The sequence below is a fragment of the Chenopodium album genome, chromosome 27, assembly GCF_948465745.1.
Source record: "Chenopodium album chromosome 27, dcCheAlbu1.1, whole genome shotgun sequence".
Taxonomy (NCBI): domain Eukaryota; kingdom Viridiplantae; phylum Streptophyta; class Magnoliopsida; order Caryophyllales; family Amaranthaceae; genus Chenopodium; species Chenopodium album.
This window is the reverse complement of record NC_137860.1, coordinates 14,887,725-14,906,879: the sequence shown is the minus strand read 5'-3', so window position 1 is coordinate 14,906,879 and position 19,155 is coordinate 14,887,725.

Here is a 19,155-nt window from a genome sequence, read left to right as displayed (position 1 = left end):
ATTTGACTCAATTAGCTTTGTTGAATGTGTTTGACTTTCATTTGACTCAATTTGCATTGTGGAATGCCATTGACTTTCACTTGATTCAAAAAGCTTTGTTTGAATGTATTTGACTTTCATTTGATTCTAATAGCTTTGTTGAAAGTGTTTGACTTTCATTTGACTCATTAGCTTTGTTGAATGCATTTGACTTTCATTTGATTTAAAAAACTTTGTTTGAATGTGTTTGACTTTCATTTGACTCAATTAGCTTTGTTGAATGTGTTTGACTTTCATTTGACTCAATTAGCATTGTGGAATGCAATTGACCTTCATTTGATTCAAAAAGCTTTGTTTGAATGTATTTGACTTTCATTTGATTCTAAAAGCTTTGTGGAAAGTGTTTGACTTTCGTTTGACTCAATTAGCTTTGTTGAATGCATTTGACTTTTATTGATTCAAAAACCTTTGTTAGAATGTGTTTCACTTTCATTTAACTCAATTAGCTTTGTTGAATGTCTTTGACTTTGATTTGACTCAATTAGCATTTTGGAATGCAATTGACTTTCTTTTGATTCAAAAAGCTTTGTTTGAATGTATTTGACTTTCATTTGATTCTAAAAGCTTTGTTGAAAGTGTTTGACTTTCATTTGACTCAATTAGCTTTGTTGAATGCATTTGACTTTCATTTGATTCAAAAAGCTTTGTTTGAATGTATTTGACTTTTATTTGACTCACTTAGCTTTGTTGAATGTGTTTGACTTTCATTTGACTCAATTAGCTTTGTTGAATGCATTTGACTTTTATTGATTCAAAAACCTTTGTTAGAATGTGTTTCACTTTCATTTGACTCAATTAGCTTTGTTGAATGTCTTTGACTTTGATTTGACTCAATTAGCATTTTGGAATGCAATTGACTTTCATTTGATTCAAAAAGCTTTGTTTGAATGTATTTGACTTTCATTTGATTCTAAAAGCTTTGTTGAAAGTGTTTGACTTTCATTTGACTCAATTAGCTTTGTTGAATGCATTTGACTTTCATTGATTCAAAAAGCTTTGTTAGAAGGTGTTTAACTTTCATTTGACTCAATTAGCTTTGTTGAATGTGTTTGACTTTCATTTGACTCAATTAGCATTGTGAAATGCAATTGACCTTCATTTGATTAAAAAAGCTTTGTTTGAATGTATTTGACTTTCATTTGATTCTAAAAGCTTTGTTGACAGTGTTTGACTTTCATTTGACTTAATTTGCTTTGTTTGAATGTTTTTGACTTTCATTTGATTCTAAAAGCTTTGTTGAAAGTGTTTGACTTTCATATGACTCAATTAGCATTGTTAAATGCATTTGACTTTCATTTGATTCAAAAAGCATTGTTTGAATGTGTTTGAGTTTCATTTGATTCTAAAAGCTTTGTTGAAAGTGTTTGACTTTCATATGACTCAATTAGCATTGTTAAATGCATTTGACTTTCATTTGATTCAAAAAGCATTGTTTGAATGTGTTTGAGTTTCATTTGATTCTAAAAGCTTTGTTGAAAGTGTTTGACTTTCATATGACTCAATTAGCATTGTTAAATGCATTTGACTTTCATTTGATTCAAAAAGCATTGTTTGAATGTGTTTGAGTTTCATTTGATTCAAAAGCTTTGTTGAAAGTGTTTAACTTTCATTTGACTCATTTAGCTTTGTTGAATGCATTTGACTTTCATTTGAATCTAAAAGCATTGTTTGAATGAGTTTGACTTTCATTTGACTCACTTAGCTTTGTTGAATGTGTTTGTCTTTCATTTGACTCAATTACCATTGTGGAATGCAATTGACTTTCATTTGATTCAAAAAGCTTTGTTTGAATGTATTTAACTTTCATTTGATTCTAAAAGCTTTGTTGAAAGTGTTTAACTTTCATTTAACTCAATTAGCTTTGTTGAATGCATTTGACTTTCATTTGATTCAAAAAGCTTTGTTTGAATGTATTTAACTTTCATTTGACTCAATTAGCTTTGTTGAATGTGTTTGACTTTTATTTGACTCAATTAGCTTTGTTGAATGCATTTGACTTTCATTGATTCAAAAAGCTTTGTTAGAATGTGTTTGACATTCATTTGACTCAATTAGCTTTGTTGAATGTGTTTGACTTTCATTTGACTCAATTTGCAATGTGGAATGCCATTGACTTTCATTTGATTCAAAAAGCTTTGTTTGAATGTATTTGACTTTCATTTGATTCTAATAGCTTTGTTGAAAGTGTTTGACTTTCATTTGACTCATTAGCTTTGTTGAATGCATTTGACTTTCATTTGATTCAAAAAGCTTTGTTTGAATGTGTTTGACTTTCATTTGACTCAATTAGCTTTGTTGAATGTGTTTGACTTTCATTTGACTAAATTAGCATTGTGGAATGCAATTGACCTTCATTTGATTTAAAAAGCTTTGTTTAAATGTATTTGACTTTCATTTGATTCTAAAAGCTTTGTTGAAAGTGTTTGACTTTCATTTGACTCAATTAGCTTTGTTGAATGCATTTGACTTTCATTGATTCAAAAAGCTTTGTTAGAAGGTGTTTAACTTTCATTTGACTCAATTAGCTTTGTTGAATGTGTTTGACTTACATTTGACTCAATTAGCATTCTGAAATGCAATTGACCTTCATTTGATTCAAAAAGCTTTGTTTGAATGTATTTGACTTTCATTTGATTCTAAAAGCTTTGTTGAAAGTGTTTGACTTTCATTTGACTCAATTAGCTTTGTTGAATGCATTTGACTTTCATTGATTCAAAAAGCTTTGTTAGAAGGTGTTTAACTTTCGTTTGACTCAATTAGCTTTGTTGAATGTGTTTGACTTTCATTTGACTCAATTAGCATTGTGAAATGCAATTGACCTTCATTTGATTCAAAAAGCTTTGTTTGAATGTATTTGACTTTCATTTGATTCTAAAAGCTTTGTTGAAAGTGTTTGACTTTCATTTGACTCAATTAGCTTTGTTGAATGCATTTGACTTTCATTTGATTCAAAAAGCTTTGTTTGAATGTATTTGACTTTTATTTGACTCACTAAGCTTTGTTGAATGTGTTTGACTTTCATTTGACTCAATTAGCTTTGTTGAATGCATTTGAGTTTTATTGATTCAAAAACCTTTGTTAGAATGTGTTTCACTTTCATTTGACTCAATTAGCTTTGTTGAATGTCTTTGACTTTGATTTGACTCAATTAGCATTGTTGAATGCAATTGACTTTCATTTGATTCAAAAAGCTTTGTTTGAATGTATTTGACTTTCATTTGATTCTAAAAGCTTTGTTGAAAGTGTTTGACTTTCGTTTGACTCAATTAGCTTTGTTGAATGCATTTGACTTTTATTGATTCAAAAACCTTTGTTAGAATGTGTTTCACTTTCATTTAACTCAATTAGCTTTGTTGAATGTCTTTGACTTTGATTTGACTCAATTAGCATTTTGGAATGCAATTGACTTTCTTTTGATTCAAAAAGCTTTGTTTGAATGTATTTGACTTTCATTTGATTCTAAAAGCTTTGTTGAAAGTGTTTGACTTTCATTTGACTCAATTAGCTTTGTTGAATGCATTTGACTTTCATTTGATTCAAAAAGCTTTGTTTGAATGTATTTGACTTTTATTTGACTCACTTAGCTTTGTTGAATGTGTTTGACTTTCATTTGACTCAATTAGCTTTGTTGAATGCATTTGACTTTTATTGATTCAAAAACCTTTGTTAGAATGTGTTTCACTTTCATTTGACTCAATTAGCTTTGTTGAATGTCTTTGACTTTGATTTGACTCAATTAGCATTTTGGAATGCAATTGACTTTCATTTGATTCAAAAAGCTTTGTTTGAATGTATTTGACTTTCATTTGATTCTAAAAGCTTTGTTGAAAGTGTTTGACTTTCATTTGACTCAATTAGCTTTGTTGAATGCATTTGACTTTCATTGATTCAAAAAGCTTTGTTAGAAGGTGTTTAACTTTCATTTGACTCAATTAGCTTTGTTGAATGTGTTTGACTTTCATTTGACTTAATTAGCATTGTGAAATGCAATTGACCTTCATTTGATTCAAAAAGCTTTGTTTGAATGTATTTGACTTTCATTTGATTCTAAAAGCTTTGTTGACAGTGTTTGACTTTCATTTGACTTAATTTGCTTTGTTTGAATGTATTTGACTTTCATTTGATTCTAAAAGCTTTGTTGAAAGTGTTTGACTTTCATATGACTCAATTAGCATTGTTAAATGCATTTGACTTTCATTTGATTCAAAAAGCATTGTTTGAATGTGTTTGAGTTTCATTTGATTCTAAAAGCTTTGTTGAAAGTGTTTGACTTTCATATGACTCAATTAGCATTGTTAAATGCATTTGACTTTCATTTGATTCAAAAAGCATTGTTTGAATGTGTTTGAGTTTCATTTGATTCAAAAGCTTTGTTGAAAGTGTTTAACTTTCATTTGACTCAATTAGCTTTGTTGAATGTGTTTGACTTTCATTTGACTCAATTAGCATTGTGGAATGCAATTGACTTTCATTTGATTCAAAAAGCTTTGTTTTAATGTATTTGACTTTCATTTGATTCTAAAAGCTTTGTTGAAAGTGTTTGACTTTCATTTGACTCAATTAGCTTTGTTGAATGCATTTGACTTTCATTTGAATCTAAAAGCATTGTTTGAATGAGTTTGACTTTCATTTGACTCACTTAGCTTTGTTGAATGTGTTTGTCTTTCATTTGACTCAATTACCATTGTGGAATGCAATTGACTTTCATTTGATTCAAAAAGCTTTGTTTGAATGTATTTGACTTTCATTTGATTCTAAAAGCTTTGTTGAAAGTGTTTAACTTTCATTTGACTCAATTAGCTTTGTTGAATGCATTTGACTTTCATTTGATTCAAAAAGCTTTGTTTGAATGTATTTAACTTTCATTTGACTCAATTAGCTTTGTTGAATGTGTTTGACTTTTATTTGACTCAATTAGCTTTGTTGAATGCATTTGACTTTCATTGATTCAAAAAGCTTTGTTAGAATGTGTTTGACATTCATTTGACTCAATTAGCTTTGTTGAATGTGTTTGACTTTCATTTGACTCAATTTGCAATGTGGAATGCCATTGACTTTCATTTGATTCAAAAAGCTTTGTTTGAATGTATTTGACTTTCATTTGATTCTAATAGCTTTGTTGAAAGTGTTTGACTTTCATTTGACTCATTAGCTTTGTTGAATGCATTTGACTTTCATTTGATTCAAAAAGCTTTGTTTGAATGTGTTTGACTTTCATTTGACTCAATTAGCTTTGTTGAATGTGTTTGACTTTCATTTGACTAAATTAGCATTGTGGAATGCAATTGACCTTCATTTGATTTAAAAAGCTTTGTTTAAATGTATTTGACTTTCATTTGATTCTAAAAGCTTTGTTGAAAGTGTTTGACTTTCATTTGACTCAATTAGCTTTGTTGAATGCATTTGACTTTCATTGATTCAAAAAGCTTTGTTAGAAGGTGTTTAACTTTCATTTGACTCAATTAGCTTTGTTGAATGTGTTTGACTTTCATTTGACTCAATTAGCATTCTGAAATGCAATTGACCTTCATTTGATTCAAAAAGCTTTGTTTGAATGTATTTGACTTTCATTTGATTCTAAAAGCTTTGTTGAAAGTGTTTGACTTTCATTTGACTCAATTAGCTTTGTTGAATGCATTTGACTTTCATTGATTCAAAAAGCTTTGTTAGAAGGTGTTTAACTTTCATTTGACTCAATTAGCTTTGTTGAATGTGTTTGACTTTCATTTGACTCAATTAGCATTGTGAAATGCAATTGACCTTCATTTGATTCAAAAAGCTTTGTTTGAATGTATTTGACTTTCATTTGATTCTAAAAGCTTTGTTGAAAGTGTTTGACTTTCATTTGACTCAATTAGCATTTTGGAATGCAATTGACTTTCTTTTGATTCAAAAATCTTTGTTTGAATGTATTTGACTTTCATTTGATTCTAAAAGCTTTGTTGAAAGTGTTTGACTTTCATTTGACTCAATTAGCTTTGTTGAATGCCTTTGACTTTCATTTGATTCAAAAAGCTTTGTTTGAATGTATTTGACTTTTATTTGACTCACTTAGCTTTGTTGAATGTGTTTGACTTTCATTTTACTCAATTAGCTTTGTTGAATGCATTTGACTTTTATTGATTCAAAAACCTTTGTTAGAATGTGTTTCACTTTCATTTGACTCAATTAGCTTTGTTGAATGTCTTTGACTTTGATTTGACTCAATTAGCATTTTGGAATGCAATTGACTTTCATTTGATTCAAAAAGCTTTGTTTGAATGTATTTGACTTTCATTTGATTCTAAAAGCTTTGTTGAAAGTGTTTGACTTTCATTTGACTCAATTAGCTTTGTTGAATGCATTTGACTTTCATTGATTCAAAAAGCTTTGTTAGAAGGTGTTTAACTTTCATTTGACTCAATTAGCTTTGTTGAATGTGTTTGACTTTCATTTGACTCAATTAGCATTGTGAAATGCAATTGACCTTCATTTGATTCAAAAAGCTTTGTTTGAATGTATTTGACTTTCATTTGATTCTAAAAGCTTTGTTGACAGTGTTTGACTTTCATTTGACTTAATTTGCTTTGTTTGAATGTATTTGACTTTCATTTGATTCTAAAAGCTTTGTTGAAAGTGTTTGACTTTCATATGACTCAATTAGCATTGTTAAATGCATTTGACTTTCATTTGATTCAAAAAGCATTGTTTGAATGTGTTTGAGTTTCATTTGATTCAAAAGCTTTGTTGAAAGTGTTTAACTTTCATTTGACTCAATTAGCTTTGTTGAATGTGTTTGACTTTCATTTGACTCAATAGCATTGTGGAATGCAATTGACTTTCATTTGATTCAAAAAGCTTTGTTTGAATGTATTTGACTTTCATTTGATTCAAAAAGCTTTGTTGAAAGTGTTTGACTTTCATTTGACTAAATTAGCTTTGTTGAATGCATTTGACTTTCATTTGATTCAAAAAGCATTGTTTGAATGTGTTTGAGTTTCAATTGATTCAAAAGCTTTGTTGAAAGTGTTTAACTTTCATTTGACTCAATTAGCTTTGTTGAATTTGTTTGACTTTCATTTGACTCAATTAGCATTGTGGAATGCAATTGACTTTCATTTGATTCAAAAAGCTTTGTATGAATGTATTTGACTTTCATTTGATTCTAAAAGCTTTGTTGAAAGTGTTTGACTAACATTTGACTCAATTAGCTTTGTTTAATGCATTTGACTTTAATTTGATTCAAAAAGCTTTGTTTGAATGTGTTTGACTTTCATTTGACTCAATTAGCTTCGTTGAATGTGTTTGACTTTCATTTGACTCAATTAGCTTTGTTGAATGCATTTGACTTTCATTGATTCAAAAAGCTTTGTTAGAATGCGTTTGACTTTCATTTGACTCAATTAGCTTTGTTGAATGTGTTTGACTTTCATTTGACTAAATTACCATTGTGGAATGCAATTGACTTTCATTTGATTCAAAAAGCTTTGTTTAAATGTATTTGAATTTCATTTGATTCTAAAAGCTTTGTTGAAAGTGTTTGACTTTCATTTGACTCAATTAGCTTTTTTGAATGCATTTGACTTTCATTTGATTCAAAAAGCTTTGTTTGAATGTATTTCACTTTCATTTGATTCAAAAAGCTTTGTTGAAAGTGTTTGACTTTCATTTGACTCAATTAGCTTTGTTGAATGCATTTGACTTTCATTTGATTCAAAAAGCTTTGTTTGAATGTGTTTAACTTTCATTTGACTCAATTAGCTTTGTTGAATTTGTTTGACTTTCATTTGACTCAATTAGCTTTGTTGAATGCATTTGACTTTCATTGATTCAAAAAGCTTTGTTAGAATGTGTTTGACTTTCATTTGACTCAATTAGCATTCTTGAATGTGTTTGACTTTTATTTGACTCAATTAGCTTTGTTGAATGCATTTGACTTTCATTGATTCAAAAAGCTTTGTTAGAATGTGTTTGACTTTCATTTGACTCAATTAGCTTTGTTGAATGTGTTTGACTTTCATTTGACTCAGTTAGCATTGTGGAATTCATTTGACTTTCATTTGATTCAAAAAGCTTTGTTTGAATGTATTTGACTTTCATTTGATTCTAAAAGCTTTGTTGAAAGTGTTTGACTTTCATTTGACTCATTAGCTTTGTTGAATGCATTTGACTTTCATTTGATTCAAAAGCTTTGTTTGAATGTGTTTGACTTTCATTTGACTCAATTAGCTTTGTTGAATGTGTTTGACTTTCATTTGACTCAATTAGCTTTGTTGAATGCATTTGACTTTCATTGATTCAAAAAGCTTTGTTAGAATGCGTTTGACTTTCATTTGACTCAATTAGCTTTGTTAAATGTCTTTGACTTTGATTTGACTCAATTAGCATTGTGGAATGCAATTGACTTTCATTTGATTCAAAAAGCTTTGTTTGAATGTATTTGACTTTCATTTGATTCTAAAAGCTTTGTTGAAAGTGTTTGACTTTCATTTGACTCAGTTAGCTTTGTTGAATGCATTTGACTTTCATTGATTCAAAAAGCTTTGTTAGAATGTGTTTCACTTTTATTTGACTCAATTAGCTTTGTTGAATGTGTTTGACTTTCATTTGACTCGATTAGCATTGTGGAATGCAATTGACTTTCATTTGATTCAAAAAGCTTTGTTGAAAGTGTTTGACTTTCATTTGACTCAAAAAGCATTGTTTGAATGTGTTTGAGTTTCATTTGATTCAAAAGCTTTCTTTAAAGTGTTTAACTTTCATTTGACTCAATTAGCTTTGTGAATGTGTTTGACTTTCATTTGACTCAATTAGCATTGTGGAATGCAATTGACTTTCATTTGATTCAAAAAGCTTTGTATGAATATATTTGACTTTCATTTGATTCTAAAAGCTTTGTTGAAAGTGTTTGACTAACATTTGACTCATTTAGCTTTGTTTAATGCATTTGACTTTAATTTGATTCAAAAAGCTTTGTTTGAATGTGTTTCACTTTCATTTGACTCAATTAGCTTTGTTGAATGTGTTTGACTTTCATTTGACTCAATTAGCTTTGTTGAATACATTTGACTTTCATTGATTCAAAAAGCTTTGTTAGAATGCGTTTGACTTTCATTTGACTCAATTAGCTTTGTTAAATGTCTTTGACTTTGATTTGACTCAATCAGCATTGTGGAATGCAATTGACTTTCATTTGATTCAAAAAGCTTTCTTTGAATGTATTTGACTTTCATTTGATTCTAAAAGCTTTGTTGAAAGTGTTTGACTTTCATTTGACTCAATTACCTTTGTTAAATGCATTTGACTTTCATTTGATTCAAAAAGCATTGTTTGAATGTGTTTGAGTTTCATTTGATTCAAAAGCTTTGTTGAAAGTGTTTAACTTTCATTTGACTCAATTAGCTTTGTTGAATGTGTTTGACTTTCATTTGACTCAATTAGCATTGTGGAATGCAATTGACTTTCATTTTATTAAAAAAGCTTTGTATGAATGTATTTGACTTTCATTTGATTCTAAAAGCATTGTTGAAAGTGTTTGACTAACATTTGACTCAATTAGCTTTGTTAAATGCATTTGACTTTCATTTGATTCAAAAAGCATTGTTTGAATGTGTTTGAGTTTCATTTGATTCAAAAGCTTTCTTTAAAGTGTTTAACTTTCATTTGACTCAATTAGCTTTGTGAATGTGTTTGACTTTCATTTGACTCAATTAGCATTGTGGAATGCAATTGACTTTCATTTGATTCAAAAAGCTTTGTATGAATATATTTGACTTTCATTTGATTCTAAAAGCTTTGTTGAAAGTGTTTGACTAACATTTGACTCATTTAGCTTTGTTTAATGCATTTGACTTTAATTTGATTCAAAAAGCTTTGTTTGAATGTGTTTCACTTTCATTTGACTCAATTAGCTTTGTTGAATGTGTTTGACTTTCATTTGACTCAATTAGCTTTGTTGAATACATTTGACTTTCATTGATTCAAAAAGCTTTGTTAGAATGCGTTTGACTTTCATTTGACTCAATTAGCTTTGTTAAATGTCTTTGACTTTGATTTGACTCAATCAGCATTGTGGAATGCAATTGACTTTCATTTGATTCAAAAAGCTTTCTTTGAATGTATTTGACTTTCATTTGATTCTAAAAGCTTTGTTGAAAGTGTTTGACTTTCATTTGACTCAATTACCTTTGTTAAATGCATTTGACTTTCATTTGATTCAAAAAGCATTGTTTGAATGTGTTTGAGTTTCATTTGATTCAAAAGCTTTGTTGAAAGTGTTTAACTTTCATTTGACTCAATTAGCTTTGTTGAATGTGTTTGACTTTCATTTGACTCAATTAGCATTGTGGAATGCAATTGACTTTCATTTTATTAAAAAAGCTTTGTATGAATGTATTTGACTTTCATTTGATTCTAAAAGCATTGTTGAAAGTGTTTGACTAACATTTGACTCAATTAGCTTTGTTAAATGCATTTGACTTTAATTTGATTCAAAAAGCTTTGTTTAAATGTGTTTGACTTTCATTTGACTCAATTAGCTTTGTTGAATGTGTTAGACTTTTATTTGACTCAATTAGCTTTGTTGAATGCATTTAACTTTTATTGATTCAAAAAGCTTTGTTAGAATTCGTTTGACTTTCATTTGACTCAATTAGCTTTGTTGAATGTGTTTTACTTTCATTTGACTAAATTACCATTGTGGAATGCAATTGACTTTCATTTGATTCAAAAAGCTTTTTTTGAATGTATTTGACTTTCATTTGATTCTTAAAGATTTGTTGAAAGTGTTTGACTTTCATTTGACTCAATTAGCTTTGTTGAATGCTTTTGACTTTCATTTGAATAAAAAAGCTTTATTTGAATGTGTTTGACTTTCATTTGACTCAATTAGCTTTGTTGAATGTGTTTGACTTTCATTTGACTCAATTAGAATTTTGGAATGCAATTGACTTTCATTTGATTCAAAAAGCTTTGTTAGAATGTGTTTCACTTTTATTTGACTCAATTAGCTTTGTTGAATGTGTTTGACTTTCATTTGACTCAATTAGCATTGTGGAATGCAATTGACTTTCATTTGATTCAAAAAGCTTTGTTGAAAGTGTTTGACTTTCATTTGACTCAATTAGCTTTGTTAAATGCATTTGACTTTCATTTGATTCAAAAAGCATTGTTTGAATGTGTTTGAGTTTCATTTGATTCAAAAGCTTTCTTTAAAGTGTTTAACTTTCATTTGACTCAATTAGCTTTGTTGAATGTGTTTGACTTTCATTTGACTCAATTAGCATTGTGGAATGCAATTGACTTTCATTTGATTCAAAAAGCTTTGTATGAATATATTTGACTTTCATTTGATTCTAAAAGCTTTGTTGAAAGTGTTTGACTAACATTTGACTCATTTAGCTTTGTTTAATGCATTTGACTTTAATTTGATTCAAAAAGCTTTGTTTGAATGTGTTTCACTTTCATTTGACTCAATTAGCTTTGTTGAATGTGTTTGACTTTCATTTGACTCAATTAGCTTTGTTGAATACATTTGACTTTCATTGATTCAAAAAGCTTTGTTAGAATGCGTTTGACTTTCATTTGACTCAATTAGCTTTGTTAAATGTCTTTGACTTTGATTTGACTCAATCAGCATTGTGGAATGCAATTGACTTTCATTTGATTCAAAAAGCTTTCTTTGAATGTATTTGACTTTCATTTGATTCTAAAAGCTTTGTTGAAAGTGTTTGACTTTCATTTGACTCAATTACCTTTGTTAAATGCATTTGACTTTCATTTGATTCAAAAAGCATTGTTTGAATGTGTTTGAGTTTCATTTGATTCAAAAGCTTTGTTGAAAGTGTTTAACTTTCATTTGACTCAATTAGCTTTGTTGAATGTGTTTGACTTTCATTTGACTCAATTAGCATTGTGGAATGCAATTGACTTTCATTTTATTCAAAAAGCTTTGTATGAATGTATTTGACTTTCATTTGATTCTAAAAGCATTGTTGAAAGTGTTTGACTAACATTTGACTCAATTAGCTTTGTTAAATGCATTTGACTTTAATTTGATTCAAAAAGCTTTGTTTAAATGTGTTTGACTTTCATTTGACTCAATTAGCTTTGTTGAATGTGTTAGACTTTTATTTGACTCAATTAGCTTTGTTGAATGCATTTAACTTTTATTGATTCAAAAAGCTTTGTTAGAATTCGTTTGACTTTCATTTGACTCAATTAGCTTTGTTGAATGTGTTTTACTTTCATTTGACTAAATTACCATTGTGGAATGCAATTGACTTTCATTTGATTCAAAAAGATTTTTTTGAATGTATTTGACTTTCATTTGATTCTTAAAGATTTGTTGAAAGTGTTTGACTTTCATTTGACTCAATTAGCTTTGTTGAATGCTTTTGACTTTCATTTGAATAAAAAAGCTTTATTTGAATGTGTTTGACTTTCATTTGACTCAATTAGCTTTGTTGAATGTGTTTGACTTTCATTTGACTCAATTAGAATTTTGGAATGCAATTGACTTTCATTTGATTCAAAAAGCTTTGTTTGAATGTATTTGACTTTCATTTGATTCTAAAAGCTTTATTGAAAGTGATTGACTTTCATTTGACTCAATAAGCTTTGTTGAATGCATTTGACTTTCATTTGAATCTAAAAGCATTGTTTGAATGTGTTTGATTTTCATTTGACTCAATTAACTTTGTTGAATGTGTTTGAATTTCATTTGACTCAATTACCATTGTGGAATGCAATTGACTTTCATTTGATTCAAAAAGCTTTGTTTGAATATATTTGACTTTCATTTGATTCTAAAAGCTTTGTTGAAAGTGTTTGACTTTCATTTGACTCAATTAGCTTTGTTGAATGCATTTGACTTTCATTTGATTCAAAAAGCTTTGTTTGAATGTATTTGACTTTCATTTGATTCAAAAAGCTTTGTTGAAAGTGTTTGGCTTTCATTTGACTCAATTAGCTTTGTTGAATGCATTTGATTTTCATTTGATTCAAAAAGCATTGTTTGAATGTGTTTGAGTTTCATTTGATTCAAAAGCTTTGTTGAAATTGTTTAACTTTCATTTGACTCAATTAGCTTTGTTGAATTTGTTTGACTTTCAATTGACTCAATTAGCATTGTGGAATGCAATTGACTTTCATTTGATTCAAAAAGCTTTGTATGAATGTATTTGACTTTCATTTGATTCTAAAAGCTTTATTGAAAGTGTTTGACTAACATTTGACTCAATTAGCTTTGTTTAATGCATTTGACTTTAATTTGATTCAAAAAGCTTTGTTTGAATGTATTTGACTTTCATTTGACTCAATTAGCTTTGTTGAATGTGTTTGACTTTCATTTGACTCAATTAGCTTTGTTGAATGCATTTGACTGTCATTGATTCAAAAAGCTTTGTTAGAATGCGTTTGACTTTCATTTGACTCAATTAGCTTTGTTGAATGTGTTTGACTTTCATTTGACTAAATTACCATTGTGGAATGCAATTGACTTTCATTTGATTCAAAAAGCTTTGTTTGAATATATTTGACTTTCATTTGATTCTAAAAGCTTTGTTGAAAGTGTTTGACTTTCATTTGATTCAAAAAACTTTGAATTTAAACAAAGCTTAAATTACCATTTAAACAAAGCTTTGAATTTAAACAAAGCTTTGAATTTAAACAAAGCTTTGAATTTGAACAAAGCTTTGAATTTAAACAAAGCTTTGTTGAAAGTGTTTGACTTTCATTTGACTCAAAAACCATTGTGGAATGCAATTGACATTCATTTGATTCTAAAAGCTTTGTTTGAATGTATTTGACTTTCATTTGATTCCAAAAGCTTTGTTGAAAGTGTTTGACTTTCATTTGACTCAATTAGTTTTATTAAATGCATTTGACTTTCATTTGATTCAAAAAGCTTTGTTTGAATGTATTTGACTTAAATTTGATTCAAAAAGCTTTGTTTGAATGTTTTGACTTTCATTTGACTCAATTAGCCTTGTTGAATGTGTTTGACTTTCATTTGACTCAATTAGCTTTGTTGAATGCATTTGACTTTCATTGATTCAAAAAGCTTTGTTAGAATGCGTTTGACTTTCATTTGACTCAATTAGCTTTGTTGAATGTCTTTGACTGTGATTTGACTCAATTAGCATTGTGGAATGCAATTGACTTTCATTTGATTTAAAAAGCTTTGTTTGAATGTATTTGACTTTCATTTGATTCTAAAAGCTTTGTTGAAAGTGTTTGACTTTCATTTGACTCAATTAGCTTTGTTAAATGCATTTGACTTTCATTTGATTCAAAAAGCATTGTTTGAATGTGTTTGAGTTTCATTTGATTCAAAAGCTTTGTTGAAAGTGTTTAACTTTCATTTGACTCAATTAGCATTGTTGAATGCATTTGACTTTCATTGATTCAAAAAGCTTTGTTTGAATGTATTAGACTTTCATTTGATTCTAAAAGCTTTGTTTGAATGTATTAGACTTTCATTTGACTCAATTAGCTTTGTTTAATGCATTTGACTTTAATTTGATTCAAAAAGCTTTGTTTGAATGTGTTTGACTTTCATTTGACTCGATTAGCTTTGTTGAATGTGTTTGACTTTCATTTGACTCAATTAGCTTTGTTGAATGCATTTGACTTTCATTGATTCAAAAAGCTTTGTTAGAATGCGTTTGACTTTCATTTGACTCAATTAGATTTGTTGAATGTCTTTGACTTTATTTTACTCAATTAGCATTGTGGAATGCAATTGACTTTCATTTGATTTAAAAAGCTTTGTATGAATGTATTTGACTTTCATTTGATTCTAAAAGCTTTATTGAAAGTGTTTGACTAACATTTGACTCAATTAGCTTTGTTTAATGCATTTGACTTTAATTTGATTCAAAAAGCTTTGTTTGAATGTATTTGACTTTCATTTGACTCAATTAGCTTTGTTGAATGTGTTTGACTTTCATTTGACTCAATTAGCTTTGTTGAATGCATTTGACTGTCATTGATTCAAAAAGCTTTGTTAGAATGCGTTTGACTTTCATTTGACTCAATTAGCTTTGTTGAATGTGTTTGACTTTCATTTGACTAAATTACCATTGTGGAATGCAATTGACTTTCATTTGATTCAAAAAGCTTTGTTTGAATATATTTGACTTTCATTTGATTCTAAAAGCTTTGTTGAAAGTGTTTGACTTTCATTTGATTCAAAAAACTTTGAATTTAAACAAAGCTTAAATTACCATTTAAACAAAGCTTTGAATTTAAACAAAGCTTTGAATTTAAACAAAGCTTTGAATTTGAACAAAGCTTTGAATTTAAACAAAGCTTTGTTGAAAGTGTTTGACTTTCATTTGACTCAAAAACCATTGTGGAATGCAATTGACATTCATTTGATTCTAAAAGCTTTGTTTGAATGTATTTGACTTTCATTTGATTCCAAAAGCTTTGTTGAAAGTGTTTGACTTTCATTTGACTCAATTAGTTTTATTAAATGCATTTGACTTTCATTTGATTCAAAAAGCTTTGTTTGAATGTATTTGACTTTCATTTGATTCTAAAAGCTTTGTTGAAAGTGTTTGACTTTCATTTGACTCAATTAGCTTTGTTAAATGCATTTGACTTTCATTTGATTCAAAAAGCATTTTTTTAATGTGTTTGAGTTTCATTTGATTCAAAAGCTTTGTTGAAAGTGTTTAACTTTCATTTGACTCAATTAGCTTTGTTGAATGTGTTTGACTTTCATTTGACTCAATTAGCATTGTGGAATGCAATTGACTTTCATTTGATTCAAAAAGCTTTGTATGAATGTATTTGACTTTCATTTGAATCTAAAAGCTTTGTTGAAAGTGTTTGACTTTCATTTGACTCAATTAGCTTTGTTGAATGCATTTGACTTTCATTTGAATCTAAAAGCATTGTTTGAATGTGTTTGACTTTCATTTGACTCAATTAGCTTTGTTGAATGTGTTTTACTTTCATTTGACTAAATTACCATTGTGGAATGCAATTGACTTTCATTTGATTCAAAAAGATTTTTTTGAATGTATTTGACTTTCATTTGATTCTTAAAGATTTGTTGAAAGTGTTTGACTTTCATTTGACTCAATTAGCTTTGTTGAATGCTTTTGACTTTCATTTGAATAAAAAAGCTTTATTTGAATGTGTTTGACTTTCATTTGACTCAATTAGCTTTGTTGAATGTGTTTGACTTTCATTTGACTCAATTAGAATTTTGGAATGCAATTGACTTTCATTTGATTCAAAAAGCTTTGTTTGAATGTATTTGACTTTCATTTGATTCTAAAAGCTTTATTGAAAGTGATTGACTTTCATTTGACTCAATAAGCTTTGTTGAATGCATTTGACTTTCATTTGAATCTAAAAGCATTGTTTGAATGTGTTTGATTTTCATTTGACTCAATTAACTTTGTTGAATGTGTTTGAATTTCATTTGACTCAATTACCATTGTGGAATGCAATTGACTTTCATTTGATTCAAAAAGCTTTGTTTGAATATATTTGACTTTCATTTGATTCTAAAAGCTTTGTTGAAAGTGTTTGACTTTCATTTGACTCAATTAGCTTTGTTGAATGCATTTGACTTTCATTTGATTCAAAAAGCTTTGTTTGAATGTATTTGACTTTCATTTGATTCAAAAAGCTTTGTTGAAAGTGTTTGGCTTTCATTTGACTCAATTAGCTTTGTTGAATGCATTTGATTTTCATTTGATTCAAAAAGCATTGTTTGAATGTGTTTGAGTTTCATTTGATTCAAAAGCTTTGTTGAAATTGTTTAACTTTCATTTGACTCAATTAGCTTTGTTGAATTTGTTTGACTTTCAATTGACTCAATTAGCATTGTGGAATGCAATTGACTTTCATTTGATTCAAAAAGCTTTGTATGAATGTATTTGACTTTCATTTGATTCTAAAAGCTTTATTGAAAGTGTTTGACTAACATTTGACTCAATTAGCTTTGTTTAATGCATTTGACTTTAATTTGATTCAAAAAGCTTTGTTTGAATGTATTTGACTTTCATTTGACTCAATTAGCTTTGTTGAATGTGTTTGACTTTCATTTGACTCAATTAGCTTTGTTGAATGCATTTGACTGTCATTGATTCAAAAAGCTTTGTTAGAATGCGTTTGACTTTCATTTGACTCAATTAGCTTTGTTTGAATGTATTTGACTTTCATTTGACTCAATTAGCTTTGTTGAATGTGTTTGACTTTCATTTGACTCAATTTGCTTTGTTGAATGCATTTGACTGTCATTGATTCAAAAAGCTTTGTTAGAATGCGTTTGACTTTCATTTGACTCAATTAGCTTTGTTGAATGTGTTTGACTTTCATTTGACTAAATTACCATTGTGGAATGCAATTGACTTTCATTTGATTCAAAAAGCTTTGTTTGAATATATTTGACTTTCATTTGATTCTAAAAGCTTTGTTGAAAGTGTTTGACTTTCATTTGATTCAAAAAACTTTGAATTTAAACAAAGCTTAAATTACCATTTAAACAAAGCTTTGAATTTAAACAAAGCTTTGAATTTAAACAAAGCTTTGAATTTGAACAAAGCTTTGAATTTAAACAAAGCTTTGTTGAAAGTGTTTGACTTTCATTTGACTCAATAACCATTGTGGAATGCAATTGACATTCATTTGATTCTAAAAGCTTTGTTTGAATGTATTTGACTTTCATTTGATTCCAAAAGCTTTGTTGAAAGTGTTTGACTTTCATTTGACTCAATTAGCTTTGTTAAATGCATTTGACTTTCATTTGATTCAAAAAGCTTTGTTTGAATGTATTTGACTTTCATTTGATTCTAAAAGCTTTGTTGAAAGTGTTTGACTTTCATTTGACTCAATTAGCTTTGTTAAATGCATTTGACTTTCATTTGATTCAAAAAGCATTTTTTTAATGTGTTTGAGTTTCATTTGATTCAAAAGCTTTGTTGAAAGTGTTTAACTTTCATTTGACTCAATTAGCTTTGTTGAATGTGTTTGATTTTCATTTGACTCAATTAGCATTGTGGAATGCAATTGACTTTCATTTGATTCAAAAAGCTTTGTATGAATGTATTTGACTTTCATTTGAATCTAAAAGCTTTGTTGAAAATGTTTGACTTTCATTTGACTCAATTAGCTTTGTTGAATGCATTTGACTTTCATTTGAATCTAAAAGCATTGTTTGAATGTGTTTGACTTTCATTTGACTCAAATAGCTTTGTTGAATGTGTTTGACTTTCATTTGACTCAATTACTATTGTGGAATGCAATTGACTTTCATTTGATTCAAAAAGCTTTGTTTGAATGTATTTGACTTTCATTTGATTCTAAAAGCTTTGTTGAAAGTGTTTGACAAACATTTGACTCAATTAGCTTTGTTTAATGCATTTGACTTAAATTTGATTCAAAAAGCTTTGTTTGAATGTTTTGACTTTTATTTGACTCAATTAGCCTTGTTGAATGTGTTTGACTTTCATTTGACTCAATTAGCTTTGTTGAATGCATTTGACTTTCATTGATTCAAAAAGCTTTGTTAGAATGCGTTTGACTTTCATTTGACTCAATTAGCTTTGTTGAATGTCTTTGACTGTGATTTGACTCAATTAGCATTGTGGAATGCAATTGACTTTCATTTGATTTAAAAAGCTTTGTTTGAATGTATTTGACTTTCATTTGATTCTAAAAGCTTTTTTGAAAGTGGTTGACTTTCATTTGACTCAATTAGCTTTGGTAAATGCATTTGACTTTCATTTGATTCAAAAAGCATTGTTTGAATGTGTTTGAGTTTCATTTGATTCAAAAGCTTTGTTGAAAGTGTTTAACTTTCATTTGACTCAATTAGCTTTGTTGAATGTGTTTGACTTTCATTTGACTCAATTAGCATTGTGGAATGCAATTGACTTTCATTTGATTCAAAAAGCTTTGTATGAATGTATTTGACTTTCATTTGATTCTAAAAGCTTTGTTGAAAGTGTTTGACTAACATTTGACTCAATTAGCTTTGTTTAATGCATTTGACTTAAATTTGATTCAAAAAGCTTTGTTTGAATGTTTTGACTTTCATTTGACTCAATTAGCCTTGTTGAATGTGTTTGACTTTCATTTGACTCAATTAGCTTTGTTGAATGCATTTGACTTTCA